The sequence below is a fragment of the Aegilops tauschii genome, chromosome 5 (assembly GCF_002575655.3).
Source record: "Aegilops tauschii subsp. strangulata cultivar AL8/78 chromosome 5, Aet v6.0, whole genome shotgun sequence".
Classification (NCBI taxonomy): domain Eukaryota; kingdom Viridiplantae; phylum Streptophyta; class Magnoliopsida; order Poales; family Poaceae; genus Aegilops; species Aegilops tauschii.
In genome coordinates this window covers 95,590,992-95,610,355 of record NC_053039.3, presented here as the reverse complement: position 1 = coordinate 95,610,355, position 19,364 = coordinate 95,590,992, and positions in this window count along the sequence as shown.

Below are 19,364 nucleotides of genomic sequence, written 5' to 3'. Positions count from 1 at the left end.
GCTTGCTGCTCCTACTTGCAATTATTATGAGAGAGGAACTACATCTCCGCCTCTCCATGTTTCCAACACGAAAAAATTGCAAGAAACTGTTTATACTATGCATTGGCCTTTACTATGTGTGCATGAATTGTTCTTTTATGGCATGCCGATGCATAGGAAGAGAGTTAGCCTTCGTCATTGCTTGATATATGTTGCTTTGTGCTCACTAATAAATGCCAAATCATTTCTAATTAAAATTGGCTTTGATATACCCTGGGATCCAGGTGGATTCACTACTTGAGCACTATATGCCTAGCTTAATGGCTTTAAAGAAAGCGCTGCCAGGGAGACAACCCGGAAGTTTTAGAGAGTCATTTATTTCTGTTGAGTGCTTTTATATAGTTTAAAAACAAAAAAAATAAAGGGGGTAACCCAAAACTTTTCAAAAAGAAAAGTGAAAGTGAGATAGACGAGCATTGTGAAAGTGGGGGACGTCCTTGAACTTTGTTCATGCCCATGGAAACTTTGTGAATCTTGATTACAGAAACTTTTCAACAAAAATAATTATCCCCTTGTAAAATTCCATTGTATTATAAAAATAATGTGCCAAGGTTTGCCTTTAGGATGTTCACAATGCTTGTTGGTTTGTATGGTGCAGGACAGAAACTTTGGCTGTAGTGCACGATTTTACATTTTTTACTGGAACGCCAAATGGTTCTGAAACTTTTTGCAATGTCTTTCTATACAAATTGTTTATTATTACTAATTTGGGCAGAATTTTTCAAGTATCAGAAGTATGGTGAATGTTCAGATTATTACAGACTGTTATGTTTTAGACAGATTCTGTTTTTGATGCATAGTTTGCTTGTTTTGATGAAATTATCAATTTATATCAGTGTACTAAGCCATGGAAAAGTTATATTACAGTAGCTACAATGCAAAAACAAAATATGAATTGGTTTGCAACAGTACTTAGATTAGTGATTTGCTTTATTATACTAACGGATCTTACCGAGTTTTCTGTTGAAGTTTTGTGTGGATGAAGTGTTCGAGGATCGAGGAGGTCTCGACGTGAGAAGAAGGAAGAGATGCAAGAGCTCAAGCTTGGGGATGCCCAAGGCACCCCAAGTAAATATTCAAGGAGACTCAAGCGTCTAAGCTTGGGGATTCCCCGGAAGGCATCCCCTCTTTCTTCAACAAGTAACGGTATTTTTTCGGATTCGTTTAGTTCATGCGATATGTGCAAGTCTTGGAGCGTCTTTTGCATTTAGTTTTCACTTTTATTTTATGCACCATGCTGGTATGAGATATTCCTTGGTTTATTTATAGAATTATCTATGCACTTCACTTATATCTATTGAGTATGGCTTTATAGAATGCTTCATGTGCTTCACTTATATCAATTGAAGTTTGGATTGCCTGTTTCTCTTCACATAGAAAACCGCCATTTGTAGAATGCTCTTTTGCTTCACTTATATTTGTTAGAGCGTGGGCATATCTTTTGTAGAAAGAATTAAACTCTCTTGCTTCACTTATATCTATTTAGAGAGATGACAGGAACTGGTCATTCACATGGTTAGTCATAAAATCCTACATAAAACTTGTAGATCACTGAATATGATATGTTTGATTCCTTGCAATAGCTTTGCGATATAAAGATGGTGATATTAGAGTCATGCTAGTGGGTAGTTGTGGATTAGTAGAAATACTTGTGTTGAGGTTTGTGATTCCCGTAGCATGCACGTATGGTGAACCGTTGTGTAACGAAGTCGGAGCATGAGGTATTTATTGATTGTCTTCCTTATGAGTGGCGGTCGGGGACGAGCGATGGTCTTTTCCTACCAATCTATCCCCCTAGGAGCATGCGCGTAGTACTTTGTTTTGATGACTAATAGATTTTTGCAATAAGTATATGAGTTCTTTATGACTAATGTTGAGTCCATGGATTATACGCACTCTCACCCTTCCATCATTGCTAGCCTCTTCGGTACCGTGCATTGCCCTTTCTCACCTCGAGAGTTGGTGCAAACTTCGCCGGTGCATCCAAACCCCGTGACATGATACGCTCTGTCACACATAAGCCTCCTTATATCTTCCTCAAAACAGCCACCATACCTACCTATTATGGCACTTCCATAGCCATTCCGAGATATATTGCCATGCAACTTCCATCATCATCATATACATGACTTGAGCATTTATTGTCATATTGCTTTGCATGATCGTAAGATAGCTAGCATGATGTTTTCATGGCTTGTCCGTTTTTTGATGTCATTGCTACGCTAGATCATTGCACATCCTGGTACACCGCCGGAGGCATTCATATAGAGTCATATCTTTGTTCTAGATATCGAGTTGTAATATTGAGTTGTAAGTAAATAAAAGTGTGATGATCATCATTATTAGAGCATTGCCCCAGTGAGGAAAGGATGATGGAGACTATGATTCCCCCACAAGTCGGGATGCGACTCCGGACTTTATCAAAAAAATAAAAGAGGCCAAAGAAGCCCACCAAAAAAATAAAAAATAAAAATAAAAAAAGAAAATAAAAAAAAAGAGAAAAGAGAGAAGGGGCAATGTTACTATCCTTTTACCACACTTGTGCTTCAGAGTAGCACCATGTTCTTCATATAGAGAGACTCTTGAGTTATCACTTTCATATACTAGTGGGAATTTTCATTATAGAACTTGGCTTGTATATTCCGATGATGGGCTTCCTCAAATGCCCGAGGTCTTCATGAGCAAGCAAGTTGGATGCACACCCACTTAGTTTCCAGTTTGAGCTTTCATACACTTATAGCTCTTAGTGCATCCGTTGCATGGCAATCCCTACTCCTCACATTCACATCAATTGATGGGCATCTCCATAGCCCGTTGATTAGCCGCGTCGATGTGAGACTTTCTCCTTTCTGTCTTCTCCACACAACCTCCACCATCATATTCTGTTCCACCTATAGTGCTATGTCCATGGCTCACGCTCATGTATTGCGTGAAAGTTGAAAAGGTTTGGGAACGTCAAAAGTATGAAACAATTGTTTGGCTTGTCATCGGGGTTGTGCATGATGTGAATATTTTGTGTGGTGAAGATGGAGCATAGCCAGACTATATGATTTTGTAGGGATAACTTTCTTTGGCCATGTTATTTTGAAAAGACATGATTGCTTTATTAGTTGGCTTGAAGTATTATTGTTTTTATGTCAAATGATAGACTATTGCTTTGAATCACTCATGTCTTAATATTCATGCCATGATTAGATACATGATCAAGATTATGCTAGGTAGCATTCCACATCAAAAATTATCTTTTTTATCATTTACCTACTCGAGGACGAGCAGGAATTAAGCTTGGGGATGCTGATACGTCTCCGTCGTATCTATGGTTTTTGATTGTTCCATGCCAATATTATACAACTTTCACATACTTTTTGGCAACTTTTTATACTATTTTTGGGACTAACATATTGATCCAGAGCCCAGTGCCAGTTCTTGTTTGTTGCATGTTTTATGTTTCGCAGAAACCCCATATCAAATGGAATCCAAACGGGATAAAAACGGACGGAGAATATTTTTGGAATATTTGGAGAATATGGGAAGAAGAATCAACGCGAGACGGTGCCCGAGGTGGCCACGAGGCAGGGAGCGCGCCTGCCCCTCGTGGGCCACCCGTAAGGCGGTTGCTGCTCTTCTTCGGCTGCAAGAAAGCTAATTTTCAGAAGAAAAAAATCTCGGCGAAGGTTTCAATCCAATCGGAGTTACAGATCTCCATATATATACAAAGCGGTGAAAGGGCAGAACACCAGAACGCGGAAACAGAGAGAGACAGAGAGATAGATCCAATCTCGGAGGGGCTCTCGCCCCACCCATGCCATGGAGGCCAAGGAACAGAGGGGAAACCCTTCTCCCATCTAGGGAGGAGGTCAAGGAAGAAGAAGAAGAAGGGGCCCCCTCTCCCCTTCTCTTTCGGTGGCGCTGGAACGCTGCTGTGGCCACCATCATCATCACCGCGATCTTCACCAACACCTCCGCCATCTTCACCAACATCTCCATCACCTTCCCCCCTCTATCTATAACGGTCCACTCTCCCGCAACCCGCTGTACCCTCTACTTGAACATGGTGCTTTATGCTTCATATTATTATCCAATGATGTGTTGTCATCCTATGATGTCTGAGTAGATTTTCGTTGTCCTATCGGTGGTTGATGAATTGCTATGATTGATTTAATTTGCTTGTGGTTATGTTGCTGTCCTTTGGTGCCCATCATATGAGCGCGCGCGTGGATCACACCATAGGGTTAGTTGTATGTTGATAGGACTATGTATTGGAGGGCAAGAGTGATAGAAGCTTCAACCTAGCATAGAAATTGATGCATACGGGATTGAAGGGGGGCCAATATATTTTAATGCTATGGTTGGGTTTTACCTTAATGAATGTTAGTAGTTGCGGATGCTTGCTAATAATTCCAGTCATAAGTGCATAGAATTCCAAGTAAGGGATGACATGCTAGCAGTGGCCTCTCCCACATAAAACTTGCTATCTATCTAGTAAAGTAGTCAATTGCTTAGGGACAATTTCACAACTCCTACCACCACTTTTCCACACTCGCTATATTTACTTTATTGTGTCTTTATCTAAACAGCCCCTAGTTTTTATTTACTCTCTCTTTATATTCTTGCAAACCTATCCAAAAACACCTACAAAGTACTTGTAGTTTCATACTTGTTCTAGGTAAAGCGAACGTTAAGCGTGTGTAGAGTTGTATCGGTGGTCGATAGAACTTGAGGGAATATTCGTTCTACCTTTAGCTCCTCGTTGGGTTCGACACTCTTACTTATCGAAAGAGGCTACAATTGATCCCCTATACTTGTGGGTTATCATGTATCAGCACGACGAACTATAGCAACGGTGCATACTCAGGGAGAACACTTATACCTTGAAATTTTAGTGAGAGATCATCTTATAATGCTACTGCCGTACTAGGCAAAATAAGATGCATAAAGGATAAACATCACATGCAATCATTATAAGTGATATGATATGGCCAACATCATCTTGTGCCTTTGATCTCCATCTCCAAAGCACCGTCATGATCACCATCGTCACCGGCTTGACACCTTGATCTCCATCGTAGTATCGTTGTCGTCTCGCCAACTATTGCTTCCACGACTATCACTACCGCTTAGTGATAAAGTAAAGCAATTACATGGCGATTGCATTTCATACAATAAAGCGACAACCATATGGCTCCTGCCAGTTGCCGATAACTGTGTTACAAAACATGATCATCTCATACAACAATTTATATAATCACGTCTTGACCATATCACATCACAGCATGCCCTGCAAAAACAAGTTAGACGTCCTCTACTTTTGTTGTTGCAAGTTTTACGTGGCTGCTACGGGCTTAGCAAGAACCGTTCTTAACTACGCATCAAAAACCACAACGATTTTTTGTCAAGTGTGATGTTTTAACCTTCAACAAGGACCGGGCGTAGTCACACTCGATTCAACTAAAGTTGGAGAAACAAACACCCACTAGCCACGTGTGTGCGAAGCACGTCGGTAGAACCAGTCTCATGAACGCGGTCATGTAATGTCGGTTTGGGCCGCTTCATCCAACAATACCGCCGAATCAAAGTATGACATGCTGGTAAGCAGTATGACTATTATCCCCCACAACTCTTTGTGTTCTATTCGTGCATATAACATCTACGCATAGACCTGGCTCGGATGCCACTGTTGGGGAACGTAGTATTTCAAAAAAAATCCTACGATCACGCAAGATCTATCTAGGAGAAGCATAGCAACGAGCGGGGAGAGCGTGTCGACGTACCCTCGTAGACCGAAAGCGGAAGCGTTAAGTAACGTGGTTGATGTAGTCGAAAGTCTTCGCGATCCAACCGATCAAGTACCGAACGCACGGCACCTCCGCGATCTGCACACGTTCAACTCGGTGACGTCCCTCGAACTTCTAGATCCAGCTGAGGTCGAGGGAGAGTTTTGCAACACGACGGTGTGTTGACAGTGATGATGAAGTTACCGACGCAGGGGTTCGCCTAAGCACTACGACAATATGACCGAGGTGGAAATATGTGGAGGGGGGCACCGCACACGGCTAAGAATCAACTTGTGTGTCTATGGGGTCCCCCCTCCCCCGTAAATAAAGGAGGGGAGGAGGGGGCCGGACGGCCTCATGGTGCGCCCCCAGGGGGGGATTCCTACTCCTACTGGGAGTAGGTTTCCCCGCTTTCCTAGTCCAACTAGGAGGGGGAAGGAAGGGGATGAGTGGAAGAAGGAAAGGGGGGCCGGCCCCCCTCCCCAATTCGGATTGGGCTTTGGGGGGGCGCCCCACCTATTGGCCGCCTCCTCTCTCTTCCACTAAGGCCCATGAAGGCCCATTGACCGCCCCCCCCGGGGGGGTTCCGGTAACCCCCCGGTACTCCGGTAAATGCCCGAATTCATCCGAAACCATTCCGGTGTCCAAACATAACCTTCCAATATATCAATCTTCATGTCTCGACCATTTCGAGACTCCTCGTCATGTCCGTGATCACATCCAGGACTCCGAACTACCTTCGGTACATCAAAACACATAAACTCATAATACCGATCGTCATCGAACGTTAAGCGTGCGAACCCTACGGGTTCGAGAACTATGTAGACATAAACAAGACTCACTTCCGATCAATAACCAAAAGCGGAACCTGGATGCTCATATTGGTTCCTACATATTCTATGAAGATCTTTATCGGTCAAACCGCATAACAACATACGTTGTTCCCTTTGTCATCGGTATGTTACTTGCCCGAGATTCGATCATCGGTATCATCATACCTAGTTCAATCTCGTCACCGGCAAGTCTCTTTACTCGTTTCGTAATGCAACATCTCATAACTAACTCATTAGTCACATTGCTTGCAAGGCTTATAGTTGTAACATCCCAAAATTCTAAATTTTGGAATGTTATATTAAATAAATATTTATGCTTGTTTGTTTGATTGTTGTGTGACTGATTGTGTGAAATTGAGTGAAATTTGAAATTTTTGAAAGTTGAATGAGAGGGAATGAAATGACTTTCCCAAACTTTCACCCTTGCATTTATGATCTCCATGAATTCAAATTATTTCATCACAAAACCCTAGAGTGAAGATGATATGACCTCTTCCATTTAAATAAATGAAAAAAAAGAGTTTTGAAAAGATTTGAATTCCATTTGGAAATATTTCAAATTCGAAAACTTTATGCAACTCAATGATTTTCAAGAGAGAAGATAAAATGACTTCTTCAATTATATGAAATATGATTTGGAAGTTAAAAAGAATCAAATTGAAAGTCATTTGAAAGTATTTTGAAACTCCCTCTCAAATTTGGAATTATTTGGATTTTATTCAAATTATTTTTCTCCTAAAAATAAATAAATGGAAATAAGGGTAAAATGATTCCCTTCAATGGAAAATTAGGAGAAAATAATTTTGAAATAATTTTGGTATTTTAAAAAATGATTTTTGTTGGATTTTAATGCAACAGTAGCACTGTTTGCTTTATTTGATTTTTTTGTATTTTATTTAAACCTGGAAAATAGTTCATCTTTTAGGAAATGGTTTTCTGAAAGTTTTGGTATATTATATGTCCTATATATTTGTTTTTTCTCTGTATCTTATTTTCTCCCTGTCTTATTTCAAAAAAAAAAGGGAAAACCTAGCGCTAGCCAGGCCAGGCGGCCCAGGAGCCAGCCGGCCCAGCCAGCCAGCCACTCGAGCCGCGGCCCAGCCAGCGCCGTCGCCCGAAGCCCCTCTCCCTCGGTCGCCCGACCCCTCGCTCGCCTCCCGCTGCCGCTGACGCATGGACCCCACCGCCCGATCGCCCCGCCCGCTGTTTCTTCCTCCTCCCGCAAGCCACGCAGGGCATCACCGCCGCCGGAATCCCGAACTTCTCGGGATCGCGATCTCCCGATTCACCCCTCCTCCAAGAACCCCTCCCCCTATATATACCCCTCCTCCTCACCCCGTTCCGCCCCTTCCCGACCCCCGAACCCCTCTCCGCTCGCCGCCATTTCTCGCCGGAGCCAGAGCTCCGCCGCCCGCCATTGCTGCTGCTCGCTCTCCACTACGACCACCTCATCGTCGTCCGAACCCACCACCGAACCCCCCTCGCTCGCCCGCACCTCGCCCGAAACCCACCGGAGCGCCGCCACCACCAACGCCCGAACGCCACCGCCACCTTGACCTCGCCGCCGACCTCCTCCGTCAACCTACGACGCCGCCTCGACCACCGCTGGACTCGCCGTCGAACGCCTCGTCCGCCCGTGCCCTCTCCGGAGCTCTCCGACGACCGGAGCGCCGCCACCGACGACGTCCGAGCCGCATCGCCGGCGACCGCCACCGCTGTAAGCTCCGACGACTCTCCCCGCCGTTAGATCTTCATTATACGGCCTAGATTAGATGCAAACGAATAGTTAGGTTTTATGTATTAGATCGGTTTTTATGCGGTTTTCGTTACGGTTTAGATCGGTTCAGATCGAACCGGGCCTCCTCCGGTTTTCTGCTTTAGCCGCACAGTCGCGGTTTGTTAAGTTACGACCGAGCGTTTTTTTTTCTGTTTAACCATACGCGTTTTATTTAGTTTACGACCGAGCGTCGTTCAGTTGAGATCGCCCATTGCTTAGGCCCAATAGCAGCCCGACGCGTAGTACCTGCCCGTTTGTTTTTTTGTTTATTATCGTTTCTGTTTTAAAAACAGAAATAGTTTCAATTTTAGATTGCTTATAACTTTTATGTTTTAGATTCAAGTTGAGTGATTCTTTTTGAATTGTGTCACAAATTTGTTGGAGTTTTTGTTTACGTACTTAGTTTGCAAATTTGAGTAGTTTAAATTTGAATTATTTCAAATATGTTTCAAACACTGTTTTGGCTCTAGTTTGAGTTTTATAAAATATTTTTGATTGATTCTTTTTGCTACTGTTTTATTATGGTTTTGTCTATCCAGTAGGATATAGTTATTTATTTTTTAGTTTAATTTTAAATTAATATTTTAGCAAAACAGTACTGTTTTAGTTACAGTGTTGTTTTAGTCTTTTCTTTATTGTTTTTATTAGTTTTAAATTATTTTATTTTTGTCACTTTTGACAAATTTAGTTTTGTTTCTGTTAGTCAACCAAACAAAATTTTATTTTTATTTCAAAAAAAATATTTTATTTAGTTTTGTACGAAAACTTGTTTAGGTCATAGTTAGTGTTTCATAAAAGCTTTTTCTTTGTTTATTTTTGCAGATAAAATTTTATGAAAAATACCTTCTGTTAAATTAGTTGTTTTACTTTGTATTTTCTGTTAATTTATTAGTTTAGTGTTTTAATTGTTGTTAAGTTTTTACTTAGGACAAAACTGTTTTGTGTTATGTCTTAGAGTTTTCTTTAGTAGTTTTCTTGTGTAGTTTTCATTGGTTTTTTTTTTCTTATTTTGGGTTCTTTGTGATATGCATTTTATTTGTTGATTTTTTTTGTGAGTGTTAGAAATGGCTTGCTAGTATGTTTGCTTATGTGAATACTATGTTTTACTATATAGATTTTCATCGGAGAGTTGCGTATAGTGCTATCAAGTTTTGCGAGAGCGATATTATCTTCATCAAGTAATACCAGGCAAGTTCACTTTGACCATATTTTTCATACCTATGTTTTATTGCATTTAGTGTCATCTTTGCAACAGACCCTCCAGTAGTGATATTGAATTCTTGTAGTTGAGTAGTATGCATGAGGTAGGAACCCATCACCCTGTTACCAAGCCCGGGACGTTGTTTATTTTAATGCTACGCTATAGTAGACGGGGTTTGGTATGAGTGCACGAGAGTGGTGTGAAGAAGGAGGACTCTACGTCAATGACGACAACTCCATGATGGCATATGCAAGGACTGCATCTTCAAGGCCTTAAGACTTCAAGACTCGAGACAAGAATTCAATACACACTACTGGGTGAAGGACGGTTGACGGGCACCCTGGAGAAACCAGTGGATGGCCGGGATGCATGGAGAAGCGCCATGACATCTTGCGGAAAGCTTCACCCAGACTCAAAGAGACGGAAGAATACTTCATGCCCGGAAGCTTACCTGTGCAACCGCAAGTCACTATGGGCTCTGGCTTGGTTGACCTTAGTTGTGACTCTGGATGGGACGGTGCTAGCAGATGTAGAACTACGATAGGATTGGAGGAGCACCGGACAGTGGTCAGAGGAACTCTTTGGAAGACCATGTTTCGGTCATCTTGTTCTCAAACTCTGAAGTGCGAGAACGTAAAAAGAGGGATCGAATCTTGCGGGTAAAGTGTACAAACCTCTGCAGAGGGTTTAAAACCTAATCGATTAGCCGTGTCCCCGGTTACGGACAATTTGAGCCTCTGGACTTGGATTTATCTCGGAACTCTCAACACCGGACTGATAACATAATTGTGGGCAACTTATGATGATTTGGGCCATGAGACATCGGTTGGCGGAACCATGTCATGATAGGAAACTCCGTAGTACAGACTCCGGTTAATTCTTTTGATGTAGGGAAAATAAAAACCAGCTTTTACGCAAACAAAACTCAGATACAGAGCCACAAAGCCATATTGCATATAGTATAGTTTTATCATCTGTTTTCTCATGTTGTGATCTTGCCTGTACATTCAATGTACTGACCTACACGGCTGCAACGTATCATGTTGCAGATACTTTCTTCCAACGAGTAAGAGTACGGTACAGGGTTACGGTCTACACTCAACCTGCCGATGGCGTTGATGGGACTCCACACCCGACTATTTGTTTCCGCTGTGACTTATGAGGTATATATCAGTTTTACGTTATTTATACATGTGATTGCACTTTGATATATACATTGATGTACTGTGTGCCAGCATACTGATCCAGGGATGGCACAGAAACACAGAGACTTGACCGTCTGAGGTCGGGTCGCTACAGATATGCTATCAGAGCACATGTTGACTGTAGGACGTGACCCTAGAAACTGGAAAGCCCTAGGATAGGATATCTCTAAAACTTTATTTTCAAAAAGACTCTTACTTCTCGTCTTTTCTGATTTTTTTTCAAGTAGTCCCTCTTACCTCCAATAGCCGGAGTATACCCTTTTTCCTTTGGACCACACGGAGGATCAACTGATGTCACTCCAAGAAGTGCAAGATATCGAACAAATGATGACCAACTCAGAGTAAAGAGGATTACACTATATATTTCAGAGGAAAGAAGCTATAGCAGTTGAAGACTCTGAAGGCTTGAAGAATTCAGAGACTCTGAAGATTAATTTGACCTTTAGAAGACCAAACCCCTGTTATATATACTTATGTTAGATACGACGATTTGGGAGCTGTCAGTTGTGTGATGTTTCTCGACAGCCACAAATAAAATCCATTTTCAAAATTATTGTTTGTATTGTGTGTATCTATCTCTATCTCTCTTATCTCACCCCAAAGCCCTTGGACCCAATAGATGAGGAAGGAAGATGGACTGGTATTCTCTGGACCGATGATTCAGTTGGAGGCAGAGCTATGGATTCAAAACATGGAGGATCACTTCAGGAAAAATTTGATTGCAAGGAAGTATGAGGTTCAATATGCTCTTCGGTACTTTATAGAAAGTGCTGCAACCTGGTGGAAAATGCATCATGCCATACAGGGATGTAACGGAGCAAGAACTTGGGAGGAATTCAAGAAGACTCTGTTAAGATCCCGTCTCATTCGGAAGAACGAGGATAACCCGAAGAAGAAACCTTGTGCTTGCAAGATTTGCGGAGAAATAGGACACACCCAGGAGGAACACAAGGATGGATGCCCTCATTGTGAGGAGAATCACCCAACCGAAGAGTGCCCGACTGGGCACGTTACTTGTTTCCTGTGTGAAGGAACTACACACTACCCTGGTCAGTGTCATATTTACCCCAAGGTACAAGAAATTACCAAGCAGCAGAAGAAAGCAATGAAAGAAGCCCTCAGGGAAAGTTTGAAAGAACCTGTGATGAAGGAAGATGTTGACGACCCTAGTGGAGAAGGCCTAAACAGATTTTACTCCAATGCCTGCTATTCATGTGGGAAAGAAGGACATTTTTCACTGTATTGCACAAAGCAAAGCCAAGAGTATCTGGGAGACATCCTGACAGCAGAAGTGAAGTTTGACCCTCAGGAAATAGAAGCTCTGATCATTACAGAGAAATCCAGGAAGAGAAAACGAAGGCAACCCCAGAACAACCCAACTTCTGCAAACAAGGACCTGAGTCATATCACTTGTTACAGGTGCAAGGATTTAGGTCATTACGCTAGTCAATGTCCAGAAAAGAAGCCAAGAATCCAAGGAACCTACATAATCACAAAGAAGCCCCGAGACATGTCGGAAGTCATTTGTTTTCACTGCAAGGAAGCAGGACATTTTGCTAGGGAATGTTCAAATCAGAAGAAAGCTGGAGCTGAGTAGTTGAGATTTTGATATGGATAATAAGAGTGGTAGAAAGCAATCCTATTTTCATAAGTTCGATGAGTTGAGTTATGTAATGGGTGCTCAGAGATTGTAATGAATTCATGAAATCAATAAAGTTAGTGTGTCATGATTTCATACATTGAATTTTATGAGTTGTTACTCTATGAACAAAGATCTTGGCCATTTTCGAGGATATGAGAAATATGGTCCATGGATGAAATTGTGCATTTCAATTTAAGGGTGGTAGTACCCTGTGAAGAACACCCGACCAATGGAAAAGGAAATGTGTCCCATAGATTGGAGTTTGGGAAAAATTAGCTGGAGTTTTTTTTGTTATGATGGTTACCCCAAGAGTATGAAGAAACGGAGTACTATTAGATTTAAAGGAGGTATAATATGGAACAAGAGTTACTCCAAGGATGAGTTAAACTTGTACCAGTATTGAAGTGGGCCCATAACCCACAGGCCCAGGAAATTAATAAGTATCAAGAACTCCCGGGAAGAAGAAATATTGGAAGAAGCTATGATTCCATCAGCAGGCATTTCCTTAGGAGGTTACGAAAACCCAAGAGTTGTGAAGAACGATAGATGTTTCATTCAGCTTGCAGAATCAATGGAATTATCCGAACCAAGTTCGTCGACAAGAGAAATTCTGCAATGCTTGTGAGAATTCCCGAGTGTTAGAAATGCGAGATTCGCTAAACCTTATACAGAGTAATGATTTGGGTGCGGAATGGATTGATCACCATACCGACTTACTCTGGTCATTCGCTCTTGCTATTTGGAATGGTAAATCCGAGTGACTTACCCATAGTAGAGAGACGACGATATCAAACCTTGTTTAAACCATAGAATGCTAGAACGATGGACCCCTATATAGGCAACCGTTGCCAATCGTATGATATACGGTGAGATTCAACCCAAATCCTTTTCTGCAGGAGAAACCATTAATTGTTGACCACCATGAGATTTCACTAATTAATTAGAATTGGCGACAGACCTGTCAGATATGAAGACCCAGTCTCGGAAGAACCTCACCAGGATGAAAGGACACGAGTTTGAGGAAAAGGTTATGCCCTACTGGAAGAGCCCCAGTGTAGGAGTTACTCCGAAGATGTGAGAAGACCAATAGTGTCCACACTAAGGATGGAGTGCATAAGATCTGTTGGAACCATAACCCTGTTTTTAAGTGTGGTAGCACTCTAGACCTTTCCGATTGATGGATTTGCTAGAAGACCCCCAAACCCTAACCTTTCTTGCTAGCCTCTTCGAATCTCGAGGACGAGATTCATTTTAAGTGTGGTAGGTTTGTAACATCCCAAAATTCTAAATTTTGGAATGTTATATTAAATAAATATTTATGCTTGTTTGTTTGATTGTTGTGTGACTGATTGTGTGAAATTGAGTGAAATTTGAAATTTTTGAAAGTTGAATGAGAGGGAATGAAATGACTTTCCCAAACTTTCACCCTTGCATTTATGATCTCCATGAATTCAAATTATTTCATCACAAAACCCTAGAGTGAAGATGATATGACTTCTTCCATTTAAATAAATGAAAAAAAAAGAGTTTTGAAAAGATTTGAATTCCATTTGGAAATATTTCAAATTCGAAAACTTTATGCAACTCAATGATTTTTAGGAGAGAAGATAAAATGACTTCTTCAATTATATGAAATATGAGTTGGAAGTTAAAAAGAATCAAATTGAAAGTCACTTGAAAGTATTTTGAAACTCCCTCTCAAATTTGGAATTATTTGGATTTTATTCAAATTATTTTTCTCCTAAAAATAAATAAATGGAAATAAGGGTAAAATGATTCCCTTCAATGGAAAATTAGGAGAAAATAATTTTGAAATAATTTTGGTATTTTAAAAAATGATTTTTGTTGGATTTTAATGCAACAGTAGCACTGTTTGCTTTATTTGATTTTTTTGTATTTTATTTAAACCTGGAAAATAGTTCATCTTTTAGGAAATGGTTTTATGAAAGTTTTGGTATATTATATGTCCTATATAATTGTTTTTTCTCTGTATCTTATTTTCTCCCTGTCTTATTCCAGAAAAAAAGGGAAAACCTAGCGCTAGCCAGGCCAGGCGGCCCAGGAGCTAGCCGGCCCAGCCAGCCAGCCACTCGAGCCGCGGCCCAGCCAGCGCCGTCGCCCGAAGCCCCTCTCCCTCGGTCGCCCGACCCCTCGCTCGCCTCCCGCTGCCGCTGACGCATGGACCCCACCGCCCGATCGCCCCGCCCGCTGTTTCTTCCTCCTCCCGCAAGCCACGCAGGGCATCACCGCCACCGGAATCCTGAACTTCTCGGGATCGCGATCTCCCGATTCACCCCTCCTCCAAGAACCCCTCCCCCTATATATACCCCTCCTCCTCACCCCGTTCCGCCCCTTCCCGACCCCCGAACCCCTCTCCGCTCGCCGCCATTTCTCGCCGGAGCCAGAGCTCCGCCGCCCGCCATTGCTGCTGCTCGCTCTCCACTACGACCACCTCATCGTCGTCCGAACCCACCACCGAACCCCCCTCGCTCGCCCGCACCTCCCCGTGCCCTCGCCCTCGCTCGAAACCCACCGGAGCGCCGCCACCGCCGACGCCCGAACGCCACCGCCACCTTGACCTCGCCGCCGACCTCCTCCGTCAACCTACGACGCCGCCTCGACCACCGCTGGACTCGCCGTCGAACGCCTCGTCCGCCCGTGCCCTCTCCGGAGCTCTCCGACGACCGGAGCGCCGCCACCGACGACGTCCGAGCCGCATCGCCGGCGACCGCCACCGCTGTAAGCTCCGACGACTCTCCCCGCCGTTAGATCTTCATTATACGGCCTAGATTAGATGCAAACGAATAGTTAGGTTTTATGTATTAGATCGGTTTTTATGCAGTTTTCGTTACGGTTTAGATCGGTTCAGATCGAACCGGGCCTCCTCCGGTTTTCTGCTTTAGCCGCACAGTCACGGTTTGTTAAGTTACGACCGAGCGTTTTTTTTTCTGTTTAACCGTACGCGTTTTATTTAGTTTACGACCGAGCGTCGTTCAGTTGAGATCGCCCATTGCTTAGGCCCAATAGCAGCCCGACGCGTAGTACCTGCCCGTTTGTTTTTTTTGTTTATTTTCGTTTCTGTTTTAAAAACAGAAATAGTTTCAATTTTAGATTGCTTATAACTTTTATGTTTTAGATTCAAGTTGAGTGATTCTTTTTGAATTGTGTCACAAATTTGTTGGAGTTTTTGTTTACGTACTTAGTTTGCAAATTTGAGTAGTTTAAATTTGAATTATTTCAAATATGTTTCAAACACTGTTTTGGCTCTAGTTTGAGTTTTATAAAATATTTTTGATTGATTCTTTTTGCTACTGTTTTATTATGGTTTTGTCTATCCAGTAGGATATAGTTATTTATTTTTTAGTTTAATTTTAAATTAATATTTTAGCAAAACAGTACTGTTTTAGTTACAGTGTTGTTTTAGTCTTTTCTTTATTGTTTTTATTAGTTTTAAATTATTTTATTTTTGTCACTTTTGAAAAATTTAGTTTTGTTTCTGTTAGTCAACCAAACAAAATTTTATTTTTATTTCAAAAAAAATATTTTATTTAGTTTTGTACGAAAACTTGTTTAGGTCATAGTTAGTGTTTCATAAAAGCTTTTTATTTGTTTATTTTTGCAAATAAAATTTTATGAAAAATACCTTCTGTTAAATTAGTTGTTTTACTTTGTATTTTCTGTTAATTTATTAGTTTAGTGTTTTAATTGTTGTTAAGTTTTTACTTAGGACAAAACTGTTTTGTGTTATGTCTTAGAGTTTTCTTTAGTAGTTTTCTTGTGTAGTTTTCATTGGTTTTTTTTTTCTTATTTTGGGTTCTTTGTGATATGCATTTTATTTGTTGATTTTTTTTGTGAGTGTTAGAAATGGCTTGCTAGTATGTTTGCTTATGTGAATACTATGTTTTACTATATAGATTTTCATCGGAGAGTTGCGTATAGTGCTATCAAGTTTTGCGAGAGCGATATTATCTTCATCAAGTAATACCAGGCAAGTTCACTTTGACCATATTTTTCATACCTATGTTTTATTGCATTTAGTGTCATCTTTGCAACAGACCCTCCAGTAGTGATATTGAATTCTTGTAGTTGAGTAGTATGCATGAGGTAGGAACCCATCACCCTGTTACCAAGCCCGGGACGTTATTTATTTTAATGCTACGCTATAGTAGACGGGGTTTGGTATGAGTGCACGAGAGTGGTGTGAAGAAGGAGGACTCTACGTCAATGACGACAACTCCATGATGGCATATGCAAGGACTGCATCTTCAAGGCCTTAAGACTTCAAGACTCGAGACAAGAATTCAATACACACTACTGGGTGAAGGACGGTTGACGGGCACCCTGGAGAAACCAGTGGATGGCCGGGATGCATGGAGAAGCGCCATGACATCTTGCGGAAAGCTTCACCCAGACTCAAAGAGACGGAAGAATACTTCATGCCCGGAAGCTTACCTGTGCAACCGCAAGTCACTATGGGCTCTGGCTTGGTTGACCTTAGTTGTGACTCTGGCTGGGACGGTGCTAGCAGATGTAGAACTACGGTAGGATTGGATGAGCACCGGACAGTGGTCAGAGGAACTCTTTGGAAGACCATGTTTCGGTCATCTTGTTCTCAAACACTCTGAAGTGCGAGAACGTAAAAAGAGGGATCGAATCTTGCGGGTAAAGTGTACAAACCTCTGCAGAGGGTTTAAAACCTAATCGATTAGCCGTGTCCCCGGTTACGGACAATTTGAGCCTCTGGACTTGGATTTATCTCGGAACTCTCAACACCGGACTGATAACATAATTGTGGGCAACTTATGATGATTTGGGCCATGAGACATCGGTTGGCGGAACCATGTCATGATAGGAAACTCCGTAGTACAGACTCCGGTTAATTCTTTTGATGTAGGGAAAATAAAAACCAGCTTTTACGCAAACAAAACTCAGATACAGAGCCACAAAGCCATATTGCATATAGTATAGTTTTATCATCTGTTTTCTCATGTTGTGATCTTGCCTGTACATTCAATGTACTGACCTACACGGCTGCAACGTATCATGTTGCAGATACTTTCTTCCAACGAGTAAGAGTACGGTACAGGGTTACGGTCTACACTCAACCTGCCGATGGCGTTGATGGGACTCCACACCCGACTATTTGTTTCCGCTGTGACTTATGAGGTATATATCAGTTTTACGTTATTTATACATGTGATTGCACTTTGATATATACATTGATGTACTGTGTGTGCCAGCATACTGATCCAGGGATGGCACAGAAACACAGAGACTTGACCGTCTGAGGTCGGGTCGCTACAATAGTGATGTGCATTACCGAGAGGGCCCAGAGATACCTCTCCGACAATCGGAGTGAAAAATCCTAATCTCGATCTATGACAACTCAACAAACACCATCGGAGACACCTGTAGAGCATCTTTATAATCACCCAGTTACGTTGTGACGTTTGATTGCATACTAAGTGTTCCTCCGGTATTCGGGAGTTGCATAATCTCATAGTCATAGGAACATGTATAAGTTATGAAGAAAGCAATAGCAATAAACTAAACGATCATAATGCTAAGCTAACAGGTGGGTCAAGTCAATCACATCATTCTCTAATGATGTGATCCCGTTCATCAAATGACAACTCATGTCTATGGCTAGGAAACTTAACCATCTTTGATTAACGAGCTAGTCAAGTAGAGGCATACTAGTGACACTCTATTTGTCTATGTATTCACACATGTACTAAGTTTCCGGTTAATACAATTCTAGCATGAATAATAAACATTTATCATGATATAAGGAAATATAAATAACAACTTTATTATTGCCTCTAGGGCATATTTCCTTCAATACTACCTTTATAGTGCATAATATCATATATTAGTATCTTGGATGACCTTATTTATTGTCATGACCAAAGTTTTCGAGTCGATGAATCGTTCTGAGGTGAGCTTGACCGATCGACTAGTCGAGGGGTTTGAGTCAACCCTAGTAGTGTGACTGAGTCAACCCTAGTAGTGTGACTCGTCGACTAGTCTAGTCGACGACTAGTCGCAAGACTAAAAAACAGTGATCATGACACATGGTAGCATAACATTTATTATGATACTTTATCATATGACACTCAACTCTCTCTTTCTACTTCTAATTTTATGTTATCTCATCAAACTGCTTAGTTGGGATGCATAATACTAGTTATGATTATATCTGGCCATAACTCTGGCGGGGCCGGGCTTCGGGCCGGGCCTAAAAAAGCTCGCGGCAGAAAACCTAGGCCCAGGCTCGGGTTGGGCCGGCCTTCGGGCCTAGATTTCAGGCCCAAGCCCGACCCATCAGTGGAAAAGCCTGTCGGGCCTCTTACCTAAAACACACATATGTCAAGCCCAGACCTGGCCCGCCATGTCATTCGGGCTCAAAACCTAGGCCCAGGCCCGGCCTGTGGGCAAGACCGGGTCGGATCGGGCCGGGTTTCCCATGTCCAGGTATAGTTATGATACTCACACTGTGGCAAGTCTAAGGAGAGAGAAGATGTCAAGTTACTGAGGTGGCTAGTGATGTCAGATGAAGGGCCCCTGCATGCCCATTCTGATGATGGTGTGTTTGTGCTGTTGTGCACAACTGCGGTGTAACGAATACAGGTAGATGAGCACCCAAGTACATGACTGGTGACTCTTAAGAATACATCCAGAGTTGTGGAGCAAGAACTCAAGTAGAGTTGGACAACGCACGTCGACGACAGGAATGCTCCCTCCCCTATGAACAAGGTACCTGGGGAACGGTTGTTGAGGCAAGTTGCTTGCAACAGTTGTTGTTGTAGCCATCAAGATCACTACATTGTTAGTCGCCACAACTCGTTGTTGCCTCGTCCCTTGCGGACTTAGGGCCATGGAGATGCGGTGAA